Here is a 15,021-nt window from a genome sequence, read left to right on the forward strand (position 1 = left end):
GATAAACTAAGAACATTCATCCATATTGCTGACAACAGCAAGAGTGTCCCACAAGATGATCCAGTGTATGATAAACTATTTAAAATACACCCATTTGTGGACGCTGTTTGGAAGATCTTTTCTAAAATTCCCTTTGAAGAACATTTGTCCACTGATAAAATGATAGTGCCATTTAAAGGGCGTAGTGGGCTCAAACAATATGTTAAAAATAAACCCCACAAGTGGGGAATCAAACTTTTCGCCATAGCTTCTTCTGTTAATAAATTGTAAAACAAAAGATTGTGTGATATTGTTTTGTTCTTTGATCTGACCACTGAGGAAGGGAATGGCTGAGATTTCCCGAAACATGTTTGGTTTAATAAATAGTTTCTTTCATTTAATGAGTGTATTGATCAAGGCGGATTCAAATAAACTATTTTACATTATTATACATAGCTTCTTCTAGTGGTATTGTGCATGATTTTTAAGTCTATGTAGCAAAAGGTACTGTGTCAGAACAAACTTTGGCATTAGTGGTGACATTGTCTTGCGACTAGTTGAAAAAGTACCAAAAAATTTGAATTACAAAGTTTTTTCGATAACTGGTTCACTTCTCATGCCTTGCCGACTGTTCTCAAAGAGATTGGTATTCTCTCCGGAGGGATAGCCGGGCCTAACTGATTGCCCATTGTGGTTTCAAGTCAGACGAAGACATGAAATCAGCAGGACGGGGAACTTATGACTAAAGACACTGCCGGTGGCTTCAAGTAGCCTACGCAGTGGTCTCCACGGTACGCACTAGCCATGCGTCTTGGTAAGTACCAACTGATGAGCCCAACCTAGCACACGGGGGCGAAACGCTGGCAACCAGGAATAAGCTGGATAATTTATAATGTCCAATAACGCACCATCTATATTGGTATTATAAATTTACTCATTCGGGACAAATATTTCAGATTCCCTATGGGAATCAACATCTATATAATCTATATCATACAGGAATGAAATCGCAGGGAATGTGACAGCTGTCAAGTGGTATGACAAATTTGTACATTTAGCATCTTCCTATCTTGCGGCAGAGCCAGTGAAACAGTGGTGTTTGAAAGACAAAATGTACATTGAAGTGGAGAGGCCTCATTATCAGTGAATATAACACTTTCATGGGAGATGTAATCTTCATGGCATGCTGATTCATCTCTACAAAGTTGACATACGGGTGCAGAGATACTACTTGAGAATTGTGTTTTATGTCTTGGATATGTGTGCTGTCAATGCATGGCTTCTTTACAGGAGACATTGCAAGCAAAAGAATGACAAAAAAGTTCATGCCATTCCTCGAGTTCAAGGCTTCTATAGCATCTGCACTGATGACTGCTGGAAAACCTGAATCAAGGAAAAAAGGACGCCCTTCTTCAGACCAGATGTCTCCACCTGCTTCAAAACGGCGACCAAGGACTCCACTTCCAGTAGTGGATACACGCTTTGACCAGCTTGGTCACTGGCCTGAACACTTGGAGCAAAAGAGCAGGTGTGTATCAAGTCATATTCAAGATTCCAATGCTCAAAATGTTGTGTTACTCTCTGCCTTTCAGACAAAAAAAAAGTTTCAACGACTCCCATGTGAAGAAATGAACTGGTAACACGTTGCAAATATGGACGAGAAATTTACAAATAACGCTTTATTACTACACTATTGTGTGTTCTCAGGTGACATTTTCAAATAGTGTTGTACACTTCATATTGAATAATGTAAATGATATTCATATTTCAACATTTCCCCCACTCTTAATAAAATACTATGTATGCTACTATATACTAAGAACATGTTTTGATGCTGTTTGAACTTAGTATTGTTGTCTAATACATTACATAATGTTAGGTTCCATATTGCCTAAAGTTTATGTTATTTCAGAACTTTATAGTCCGCACGGCCTTACTTCTAAATTGAAGTTTCGCAAAACAAATGATCACCACCTTTCCTCTGTTGCCAGCGCGCTAAGCCCGCGAGAGCAGCTGATGCAATACGACCGCGGTAAATAGCCCTTGAAAAATGTAATACCGTACTTAGAAAAACTAATGAATATGGATTGAAAACAAATTCACAAAAACTACACTTACTAACAACATCTGACACTAATAAGAGAATATATTATTAAGAATAAAAGAGAATGAGGAAATAAAACATCACTCACCACCAATGATTGACACAGGAAGGAGGTTACGGCCTACATAGAGAACACTCCACCGATCTCAGAGTCACTAGAACCCTCCAACAATATGAAAAAACACACTAATTACTGAAGGAAAATGCAAAAGATCGCAAAGCGTACCAAACACCATACACGCTGAGCGAGATAGCTTAACAATGTGGCGAATGTAAATATTAGGCAACTAGGTTTCGAGATCGTGCTCTGCCGATATAAATCGATATGAATGGTAGATTGGGATTGGTTGGATGTCTATGCTTCAACACAATCACCAGAGCCAAAATCTGCCAAAACGTCAATTTAGAAGTAGAGCCGTGCGGAGTATAGCATTCATTTTGCCTAATGATTCCATTTGGAATCACTTTTCCAATTTCCTTACTTTACCTAAAATTGCATTGATTTTTACACAAACTTTATTCATGCCTATTAGAAGGGAATTTTCCAGGGAAGCTTTTTTTGCCTATTAAATTAATTTGGGCTGGAGAAGGTTAATTGCTAGGTATAAAATAATTAAATCTTTGTTAATATTTGTAAAAGAATGCTGAAACTCTTTCATATGGGTACCCACAGCTGAATATTTATAATGTCTTTCCACATTTCTATGTTCTTCATATTTTATGAGAATTTCTCCCTGTTTGGGTCATATAAGGTTGTTTTGCAATTTGAGCATTTGTATATTCCTGAGTTAAGAAATGTATTGCTTTTAGGAATAATTGAGTTATGATTATAAAAATTATGGCTATTAGTGTTGTGTATGGAAGGCTATGTGGAAATAGTTTTTCTTTATATCAGTAACTTAATACATGATTTTATTATTGAAGGTAAAAGTTACAGGATTCTTCTTATTCTTTGGTTCTGATTTTAGATTAGTTTTTGGTTTGTTTTTAATTTTATTGATTATTTTATCTATGTAGTTTCTACTATAGCCATTATTACTTGCTATGATATAATGCCTATTTGTTATTTTGACAGTTTTGGGATAGAGGGACATTAAATGCATGGTTAATTAGACTATATAAAACGTATCTTTCTTGAGGGCAGCTGGATGAAGTGAATTTTGTTTGATGAGATTAAGAGTTTATTTATTTATTTATTTATTTATTTATTTATTTATTTATTTATTTATTTATTTATTTGTTTATTTATTTGTTTATTTATTTATTTATTTATTTATTTATTTATTTATTGTGCTTCAGAGAGGTACAAACCTAATGATGTGAAACACATATACTATTACATTAGATAAAAACAAATGTTTGTCCAACCCTTGTCCCGTTTCCCTACGGGGTCGGGTATGAGGTGAGATGAATTTGTCTTGGCGGTTTTTTATGACCGGATGCCCTTCCTGACGTCAACCTCATCAGAGGAGTTAATGGGAGATGAAATGAATGACGTGATATATGATAGTAGGGAGAGGGTGAAACCCGGTGCCGGCACATAGCCTACTCCTGTCGAATAGCACCAAGGGGTCTGCTCAAGGCTTAACGTCCCCATCCGACGGACGAATCACCATCAACAGCGTCATATGCCCTCACTCCATATGAGCACTGCGGAGAGGTTTGGAATTTAATCCAGGCTTTTGGCACGCAATCTAGTGATTAGAAATTGTATACCACCACCTCCCCTACCCTGCCGGCCAACATTCTGATGGTGAAAATTTTTTCGACCAACGGGACTCGAACCGGCTAACCTCGGTGTTAGACCGTTTTTAGACTTCAGCGCCTTAACGATCATGGCCACCAGGCGGGCTTATTAGATAAAAACAAATATTAAATTAAAATTATAATACCTCTTATGAAAGTCCTTGTAAAATAAAGTCATAAATGAAATAAAGAACACACTTTTCTTCAGTAACACAGTATTACAAATATTGAGTTACATATGCACATATTGTAACAAGGTATTTAAAATATTACAATTAAAATGATTTACGAACTGCTTTAAAGCTGCATTAGTACTGTAATTATACATGATGGTAGTGATGTTATCAAAGATAATAATGATGACGAGGTAGATGGTATAACTATAAACTAGAATATTAACTAAAGTTATGAGCTTAACAATAGGAGTCAGCAAAGTGGGATTTTAACTTAGAACAGAAAACAATTAAGTTATTTGTTTACATTGTTTTACTATGGATGTGTATGTAGTTGCAAATATATCTAGTCTATACTCATTGCTATATTTATTAAATATTTTCATTGAGTTTAACACTGGTGAATTACTATGTTGTTGGGTTCTTGATCTAGAGCAGTAGAAAGTAACATATTTCGGGCGTGTAGCTGGATTAGGGACAGACAAGTTGAACAGAGAGAGCAAGTTAGAGCCACCAATAAGATTGTTAAATAATTTGTAGACAAATAGAAGAACTGCAATTACTCGTCTTTTTGCTAAGGACTTATAGCCAAGTTGTTTCATTAAGTCATCGTACGAATCAAATTTAGGATAATTATTAGTTATTTTGTACGTAAGGTACCTAAGAAATTTGTTTTGCACCATTTCAACTTTGTTTTCATATAGTTTAAAGGTGGGATTCCAAATGGTTGGTGCATATTCTAGCTGACTTCTTACAAAGGAGTTGTATAATAGCTTTATTGCCTCGGGATTTGTGAAGTCACGTATGCATCTCTTAATAAATCCTAATATTCTGTAAGCATCTGCAACTACTTCGTTTATGTGCAGAGAGAACATCAATTTAGCGTCAAAATGCACGCCAAGATCCTTGATAAAATTCACTGATGACAGATTAGTATTCAAAATATTATACGAGTGACTAATTTTATTTTTATTCCTGGAAAATACCATTACATGACACTTGTTAATGTTAAAATCTAACTTGTTAATAACGCTCCAATGTGATATGCTATTGAGGTCTTTCTGAAGAAATCTACAGTCCACCTGTGAACGAATGGTTTTGAAAATTTTTACATCGTCTGCGAATAGATATATGTTTGAATACTGTACGCATTTAGGAAGATCATTAATAAGTAGTAAGAAGAGTAATGGTCCAAGATTTGAGCCCTGTGGGACACCAGATTGAGTATTGTAATACTCAGATTCAAATCCTTTATAAGACACAAATTGTTGTCTATCAGAGAGATATGATGCAAATAATTTTATTAAGCTGTGAGAGAGTCCATAATAAGCTAATTTATTTAAAAGTACATCGTGATCAACTTTATCGAATGCTTTTCTAAAATCTGTGAAAACTACATCCACTTGGCCTCCTGTATCCATGGCTGCCGACACTTCATGAGTGAACTCCAACAAATTTGTTGTTGTCGATTTCCCCGGTCTGAAGCCATGTTGGGTGTCACTGATGATAATTTCTACATGTTCGAACAGATGCCGATATAGGGTTTGTTCGTAGACTTTTGCTAATGCGGAAGAAATTGCAACGGGTCTGTAGTTATTAATTACTGACATATCCCCGGACTTGTGAAGTGGACTAAATCGCGTTGTCTTCCACTTTGTAGGAAAAGTCCAGTTTTTAGCGAAAAGTTTGTGTAGGCTTTCTATAGATTTTATATGACAAATCATTTTTTTCTAGTTACAGTAAGGTCAAGAAAGTTTTGGGTTAATTCTGTTTCTATTGTAAATTGACTGTGCGAGTCTTTGAAATGTTCTAATATTGCAGTGTTACTGGTAATTTGTTGGTGTAAGATAGCAAATATATCCCTGACATATCTAATCCTCATTTTGATTCCTTTTATTTTATTATTTTCCAAGTGGTTTTATATATTTCTGCTAGTATGGCTGAAGCAGAGGGCTTCCATGGGAAGTCCTTCTCATTGATATATAATACCATTAAATTTGAAGTAATTATGAACCATAACAAAATTTCGTATGGTTAAAAATGTGTCTACTTCATGTTTACAAGTTTGTTGTGTTGTACTAGATTATCATTAATGATTTGTGTTGTTTCTTGGATGGGTATAATGGGAAACACATTAGATTCGTCAAATGAATGGTGTTGAAAGGTGGTTGTTATATAAATCGTAAAACTACTAAATTGTAAGAGGACTTCACTGTCGTATTCACAATATCACTATTATTATTGAACCAGGGGTACACCTTCCCCGGCTATTTAAACTGCGCCTTCTGTTTGCCCATCTATGCTAAAGGACAGGAACTTGTTAACTCCCGAAGAATTTCGTATTCTACAGTTAGACTGCTCTACCATCGATTTGCTACATCACTCTCATGGACTAAAAACAAACTACTTGATAGAGTAATACAAATATTTATTTTTGGAGTTGGTAAACCTTTTTCTGAGGACTGCTTTTTGTAATGTACTGAAGTTGTCAACACTTCAGCTGGTTCTTCCTCGATTGTAATCTACCTTGTAAAAATGTTCTCTAGCCTATCAAAACCGGGGGTGTGTACAGGAACACAGGCTATTAGCAGAGTGTTCTGGAAGTTTCCCCTTATGGAACCGGGCACTTTAGGACAGTCTTGTCTGAATTGCTCCAGAGCTTGGGAATGCGAATTGATGGAGGCCTAGGACGCACGGGCGCAGCCTGTTTGAAGAACATCCAGCGATACTAGGTAATGACAGAATTTACCTGAACGTGTGAAAGTACCTACGGGTAGTTCGAGGGGAAGGTTTCAGCCATTTTCTTTGGATGTAACTTTGTAAACTGGTGGTTTAAATGTAGGATTATCGGCAAAGTCCGAGGGCTCTGTTTCTATTCCCTAATGGGAAATATGTAATGTAAGGGAATGAAGAGAGGTGAGCCTCCGTCATTTCCCATGCAACCTTGCATTGGGTGACTAAAGTATTCAACCTCAAAAGTTTTGCTTCAATGTTCCTCCTTTAGTCACCCTCTTGTAGTATGGGATTAGTCTCTGGGCCGTAAGCCCACTTAGATTTTTAGTAATTTCTAAAAGAAGTGCTGGTGTTTCGCCTCCTTGCCCTTTGTTTATGGCCGGTTATGTGCAACCTTTTCTTTTTACTGTTAGGGCCATGTAGTATGGGCAATTTTGCCTCTGTTTTGTAACTCTTTCTTCATTTTGGTTCCCTTTAGGAACAGCTATCAATCTTATTGTGGAGCAATTGATAAGCCCAACATGGGGCAACCGTGTATGAACACACTAAAGTGAGGTCACTTGATGGGTTGCCTAGTGTAACTTAAGTATATGAAAAGAAACAGATTGCCTCTGCGAGGCTAGACTATGGAATTTTGGAGCTCAGATTCCCATGTTGTGTACCTGCTCCAAGCAAATCTTGCTCTTATAAAATATTGTACCTGTCACGAGCAATAATGCTCTTCTCTATGTAAATTAACAAGTTGGTTATTATTTCAAGTTTTTGTACATGATTTCTAGACTTCTAAGTCCATGATATTGTTAGAGCTGATGAGCTCATTAATAACCTGTTCTACTGTTTGTTATTCAAATTTTCTATCTTTCAATTTTAAAAAAAGAAAGAAATAAAATTTCCAAATTTGTTATGTTTAATGCTGCTCTAAATGATTCCTTGTCCAGCCATTCAACCCACGCACTTCCTATTCCTCTGCGAGCCACTGACACGCCGGAACAATTATAGTATAAATCCCTTTTGCGGCACTCACAAGTAACCGATCGTGACAAATGAGCATTCAAAAGAAAGAGAATAGACGATACCAGTGACGAATTGCACTCTAATTTCATAAATATCGATACTCTCTTTAAAAAATGACTACTTATAACCTTAACGAGAAACCAGTTTGGCATAACAGAATAAAGAAATTAAAGCAAATTATATTACCAAGACTACACACAATGAAAAACGTCGATAGCAGCAAAATTAAGACACTGTAAAACAATCAATCAGCCAGAATTATGCTAGTGAAACCATTTTTTAATCTACTAATATGGCTGAAACAGACAAAATAAGACAGAAAGAAGAATAATTACAACATACATAAATAAACAGTATCAATGGACAATGGGGAATAGCATCAAAAAACAGTTTATAAGGAAATTGAACCAGTATTAAGCACGATTAGGAAAAAAAGTATATCATTCTTTGGACTTCTTATCAGAACACCTGACACCAGAATTAGCAGAAGAATAATTGAAAAATTATGGAATAGCAAGACCAAGATTAAATGGATCACAGAAATTAAGGAGGGTATTAAAGAACTACAAATAACAATACTATCTCAAAAACAAAAACAAAAAAATTAAGATACTTCAAGACACACACCAGGCTACAGACCAAGATCAATAAAAGGTCTAATGGGTGGGCATTTTCAACAGAACAAAGGAAAGCAGTATCTCTCAGAACGAAAAAATATTGGGCTGATAGGAAATCAAGAAATCCTATGTATAATTGACTAGAATGTTCCCATGTAACCCATAAAATGTAAAATAAAAATAAAAATAAATAAATAAATAAATAAATAAATAAATAAATAAATAAATAAATAAATAAATAAATAAATAAATAAATCAATCAATCCACCCGCCCACACTCATCACAGAGTCAACTACAGTATATACAAATACACAGAATACATACATATCTCGTAGTTGATGAAGCCAATGTCAATCCGCGACATCCTCCCCACCCTGTTCTATCTCCAAAGGGAGAGCGTAAAGTAATGAGTGTGTTGTCGGGCTGCCCCAGAACGACTGTTCTTACGCGTCTGTTTCTCCCTGGACGTGTCTGTTCTATCCTTGCTTTCTTCCACATGTGGCGGGTCTGATGTCTTCTTGGTGGAGGACGGTGTCTCCGATCTTGGGCAAATGCATATTGGTCTGCTATTGAGGGAGGGTTCAATACTTGTCAGTACTGTATTGAGACCCTCTTCGTTCACCTTAAAACGGCCAAGTACCTTTCTTAGGCATCTTTTCACAGAGCCAACCATTCTCTCCTAAATGGCTCCCCACCAAGCTGCCCTTGGTGCAATAAACTTCCAATGGATACCATTATGAGCACAGTGGTGGGCACCCTGGTGTCTGTCACGATCTTATTGAGTTCTAGAGGATGAGCAACATTAAGCGGAACCATTCACACAGTCCGGCAGCGCAGCCTGCACACGGAAGGCGTGCGTGACAGGAAGTCCGCAATAAATATATTCTTCCATAAGCTATTTCTAACAAACACAAAAAATAAAAGTAGTCACATATATCACACCAGGAGATGTTAAAACTACCTTCCTTTATTGTTCAAACATTTCTGGCATCTGCTTAGGATATTGTTCATTACTGTTTGTAATTCCCTCTGAGAAATGGCAGCAATTTCTTGACGAATGTTATTTCAAAGTTCATCTAATGTGACTGGATATGTTTTGTACACTTTCTCTTTCAATGCCTCCCCACAGATAAAAATCGCAAGGGGTTAAATCAGTGGACTGATGAGGCCATATACGGTTAGCAGTTACTTTATCTCCAAACACTACATGGATTTCCTGTAAGGAGAAGTGAGCTGTATGCGTCGTTGCAGAGTCTTGCTGGAAAAACGTTACACTCATTTCCCTCTCAGTTAATTCTCCAAAAAACGGCTGCTAAATGGTAGCACACACTTTTCACTATTGATAGTTTCTAGGGAAAAATTTGGGCCTGTTAATCTCTTGCCACTAATGGTGCATCACACTGCTATTTTTGCATCATGCAGTGGTACTTTGTGAAGCTGATTGGGCTTTTCAGAACTCCAATAACAATTATTTAGTGTATTAATATACCCACTTAGGTGAAAACAAGATTCGTCTTAAAAGAACATTAGATCAGGGTCAATTTCTTCATCATGTACCGGTATCGCATTCAAAACCCATTCACAAAATCGCATTCATAATGCAGGGTCACCCGGTTTAAGTTCTTGCACTGCAGCAAATTTATTCAGCTTTCAGTAACTTCGTACCCGTTCGACTCACTCACTCGGGATAGAGCGGTTCCGCTTTATTCTGGTCACCTGGTATGAGCTCATTATGAGCGACGAAGAAAGACTGGGCATTGTCAGAATATATGGTGTGCAGCAGACCTCATCTGCTGACAAATGTTCTCGATGGCCATGCAGAGATATCTGTAGATAACTCGAGATGGATGGCATGGGTGGTGGAACAAATAAAAAGAATGATGTACGATTTGTTAACGTTGCTGCCACCTATACAGTGGTCCAGAGAAGTCAATCCCAATAACAGAGAAGGGTTGTGTCAACTGTGTGCGGTCTGCTGGTAATGGGTGCCTCAATCACCACTGGTCTGCTGCTGAGTGCTAATTTGCACGGTAGACAGAAGTGCAGAATCTTCTTAGTTATTTATCGAGCTCGCAGAATCCAGAATTTTTCACGTAGTTCTGCCAGTACTACGTGTACTCCTAGATGGGGAAGTTTGATGTGGTCATCTCCTCTCCAAACTCTGAAAGTGGACGTTTACCTTTATAAACACCTTCTCATTTTTTATCGGCCGGGTGACGCCACATCTTTACTAACGCACCCCGCCGAACAACAAAGCAAATAGGCCTGACACCAAGAGGAAGTTGGCCTCCCCATCGTGCATACTTGTATCGTCCTCGATGTCAACCTAGCTCTCTCCGAAGAATATATCCTCAAAGAACTCAGTCCAACCGGCACCCTTTGCGCCGCCAGACTGTACGATGACCCTGCCTGCACCTTCAAGAAATGTACTTCTATATTACCCTTCGCTGGATGACTACTGCAGTGTCCTGGATAATGGAGTGTATATCCAACGATGCCTGCATCAAATAGAACCGACTCCACCGAATATACTTGCCCAGCTGCTCGACAACGTACATGCCACGCCCACTACAGTCGCATCACAAAACAGCATTCGCCCTCTCCCTGACCACCACCACCACCACTCATGCAACCTCTAACACTCCTACTACCACTACAATCACAACCCACCCCTTCCCACCAACCCCTGCCCAGGGTCAACAGGATGAATCTTCAGCATCGCCTCACAAAGAAACCGTCACTCCAGCAGACATAGCACGACTACCACCACCACCACCACCACCACCACCGCCCAGCCAGAACAACATCTACAGCTGCGTTGCATGCAGCGTGGACCGCAACCTACCAGCAGCAGCCATCGTTCAAGAACTCCAACAGGCAGGACTCCTAGTCCGAAGAGCATTTAGGATCCGCAACACTGATGGAACAACGTACTTAGTACGTCTCCACCTGCCAACTCCCAAAGACGCCCAGCGCCTCATCACTCAAGGAATATTTCTCAATGGCCGCCACCACCGGGTAGAACCGTCCCGCTCTCCCCCTCAAACATTCACCTGACCTAACTCGCCCTGCCACCGTACACGTCCCCGGCCTGCACCCCCTCTTCAACCACCCAGTCCACACATCCGTCTTCCATCACCTCCACCCAGAAACTTCCCACCACCCCCACCCAGAAACTCTCCACCACCCCCGCCTCCATCTAACCACCTCAGCTTCCTACTCACCTCCCTGGCAAACTTCTCATCCCTTTACCATACCCTAGCACTTCACCTTCTCCCTCTACCTCGTGAAAACCTTCACTTCGTTGCATCTCCGTACGCAACTTGGTTATAAAACGCAAATGTATATAAATCCTTGTATGTGTCTATAAATCTATGTATGTATCTAACAATGTTGCAATAAAGCATGGAAGAACAGCACTTCCCTTAGCCAAGAGGCCAATTCTCCAGCACAACTCCTTCATAAACACATCACTGTTTTCTCATCTCCTCCTCCTTTCAAATCAACTAACCCCATCTAATCTCCTGGCCAGAGAGAAGGCGTTACCTTCTAAGTGGCCCGCCCCTCCCCTTCGGGGAAGGAAATGAAAACATCCCTCCTAGGTCCTAGATGTGGGTCTCTTGAATGATAACACTGTGAACCGGTGACTGCCATCCAGAATTGTTGGATATTTCTCTGTTTCAGACAAATTTGAGAATTGTAGTCTGCTACCAAGTTGGATGATACAATCATGGAGAAATGGGTTGAATCTAGCAATCTTTGAAGTGCCTAGTAATCATTCACCATTTCGCAATGCAACTAGTTCAACACTGAACAATTCCTCTTGAACTCTCTTGATTCCATACATGTGTGACACATGTAGCTCTTCAGCCGTTAGTGCATTAGGGTATTTTGTCTTCTTGCTCAACATATTGACGAAATTAAGTACCCAAGCTGTGACATTCAGCACTCTCCAGTACGAGCTATACCTCGAAATATCCAATAGGGGTTCTGCTATAGTGATCGTGAGAACTGTGCGTCTTCCTGGCTTCTGGCAACTGCGTGTGGGCAGGTGTTGGGTCACGCGAGCGTGAGTCTTTGTCCTTGATGAGCCAACAAGGAAGCTAGCTGATCTGCGTATACTCCTCGAGTGAGGTGATCTGCATGGTTCCGATCTCAAGGACAGTGTCTCCATTGACTGGAGTTTATGTGATTACATATTTCTATCACGCAGTTGTAGACAAAGGTCTTCCACTTATTCGGATCGTTTCGAATCCACCCATGTGCAACAGTAGAATCGCTCCACAGCTGAGCCTTCTTGATGTCACAGCCCGTCTCTTGACAGAACTAGTGAGGAAGGCATGTACCAGCAAGTGCGACTAGAAGGTCTAGACTTGGTAGAGTTACTCTTTTCACGAGCGCTACTCTGTTTTCGTTGCAGGCGAGTTTTGTGACAGGAGTATCGTTAAGTGCTGACCTCATGTAAACGATGGCTCCGTATGCTCTCTCTGAAGCATCACAGAAAATGTGCAGCTCTAGTTCGTATCCTGGTCCTGTAATGCCCAACCACCTGGGAACGGATATGGCTGATAGATGCTGAAATTTGGAAGTCCACAAATACCAGTTACGTGCAAGATCTGATGGAAGAACTTCCTTCCACGATAGACCTCGGAGTCACGTGTCTTGGAATATCAGTTTTGCTACGATCCCCACGGGTACAAAAAGTCCAAGAGGGTCATAAAGTCTGGCAGTAGCGTGCAGAAAGTTCCTCTTTGTGCCTGGTTTGTCCAGTAGGTCTCTTGCTATTTCCCCCTTGTCAGTCAAAATTATGTCTTCAGAGGTATCCCAATTGATACCCAGCACACTAGTTACGGATCTCATTTCCACCGCCTCATTGTGCTAGGCTTCCTTCAAGGTCAGTGAAATGGTAGCCCACTTGTGTAGTGGGAGTTTGATCTCCATCAAAAGGTCAGTGAGTTTGTGATATAACCTTGTCACAAAGATGTCGCCTGAAACACTTGTAAAGTCATCCATAAATGTTGATTTATTGAGAAGTGCTGACACAAAAGGGTAAGTATCTCAGTGCAGTGTTGCCAGTTTCCTAAGGGGGCTGTCACACAGGCTCGATCGAACGACTGCGATCGACCGACTAAGAAAACAAACCTACAGAGGGCAGTGGCACCTGTCACACAGCATCGATCGTCAGCGATCAACTACGAGCGATGAAGATCGACTGGTTTGTAAAAACAAACGTGTCCGTTTTTCAGTCGCAGTCGTTCGATAATGGCGGACGCAACATAGTCATCTGTTGATGAAATCGAAACATTAATTTGCTTTAGTGTATGAAAACAAAGTGGTGTATAATCCTAGATTCCCTGGATATAGTAATAGGGAGACCGTGAATTTTGTATGGTATTCTATAGTGTGGAGAATTGGGACAAAAACTGGTAAGTAATTATTAGATTTATTACGATTATATTATGAATAGTGTTATCTTAGATTATTTATTGATAAAATATATTATACGGAATAGATTGGTAAAAAGAGTTACACTAGGAGAAGTAGTAATTATCATTCTTGTAACTTAATTGAAGAAATGTTTGGAAAACATAAGCAGTGCTTTCCTAACCTCCATCTCGTACCTAATGGAATGAATACCATTGTTTGCTTTAATGACAAATAAGTGTAGGCCTATGCCATAAGTAGGCCTACTACATGTATATTTTCTTTGTCACAATATTCTGATTCATTGTTTCAGGAAAAAGTTGTGCCAAAACATGGCAAATTCTGAAGGCTGGATATCGAACTTGGAGAGATAACATCCTCCCTCTCCTCCCAGGTTCTGCTGTACAGAAAACATAAAATGGGTCTACTTCAATGCCCTCAACTTTCTGGAACTCTTCATTGCTGGAAGAAGGTACAATTCTGTAATATTTATTTTTAGAAGTAGGCCTACATTACAGACCAGTGTTGTAGTTGTGAAAGAGTGAGGAGAAGATTCAGTCTGTAGGCCATAAGTTCCACCCATCTGTTCATTAATTTATCAGATATAACTGAAATTAATATAATATAATATAATCTAACCTAACAATCATCTTACTAAAATAATTATTGAAAGTAACAATTTCTTAAACAGAAGGCTTGTGTCCAGACTAAAATGTAGCTCCAATTTAGAAGAATTGCATTAATATGTTGTTCATTTTTTTCAGTTCTATAACAAACACATGTATGGAAGTGACACCTGGTGTATGAGAGCCTTTTCACCAAGCTGAAATAGAGGAGGAGGAAGCAGAAATAATTTGTGTTGGAGGGGTTTAACTCCTACAGTTCAGAAATTACTGAAGGGACTTCAACTTCCAGTCCAGTGGCTTCTGCTTCTACAAACAGCTCCGCCAGCAGTTAAAAATAAAAGGAACAGAAATGTGAAAGTGACAGTGATGTGTTAAGTGAATATTTAGAAAAGATGCTGAAAACTGAAAAGAAAATATAATCAATGTTATTTTTAGTGTCTTCATGATGACATGGAAAGAATGAGTGTACTAGGTCGAAGGTTTTTCAAAGTTAAAATTCAGAAACTGTTGTATACATTGTTAGACCAAGAAAGAATCTAATAAAATTTATGTTCTTGAGATAACATCCTCCCTCTCCTCCCAGGTTCTGCTGTACAGAAAATTT

The 15,021-nt window shown here is 39.0% G+C and overlaps 1 protein-coding gene and 1 long non-coding RNA gene across 2 annotated transcripts in view; one reads left to right on the forward strand and one right to left on the reverse strand.

Moving 5' to 3' along the window:
* Positions 1 to 15,021, reverse strand: part of chb (chromosome bows) — an 890,037-nt gene that overhangs the window by 680,885 nt on the left and 194,131 nt on the right. The window lies entirely within an intron of this gene.
* LOC137500916 (uncharacterized) lies at positions 13,557 to 14,980 on the forward strand. Its single transcript, XR_011018265.1, has 3 exons — positions 13,557 to 13,793; positions 14,105 to 14,263; positions 14,556 to 14,980. It is a non-coding gene; the product is annotated as an uncharacterized lncRNA (long non-coding RNA).

This window comes from Anabrus simplex, chromosome 5, assembly GCF_040414725.1.
Source record: "Anabrus simplex isolate iqAnaSimp1 chromosome 5, ASM4041472v1, whole genome shotgun sequence".
Classification (NCBI taxonomy): domain Eukaryota; kingdom Metazoa; phylum Arthropoda; class Insecta; order Orthoptera; family Tettigoniidae; genus Anabrus; species Anabrus simplex.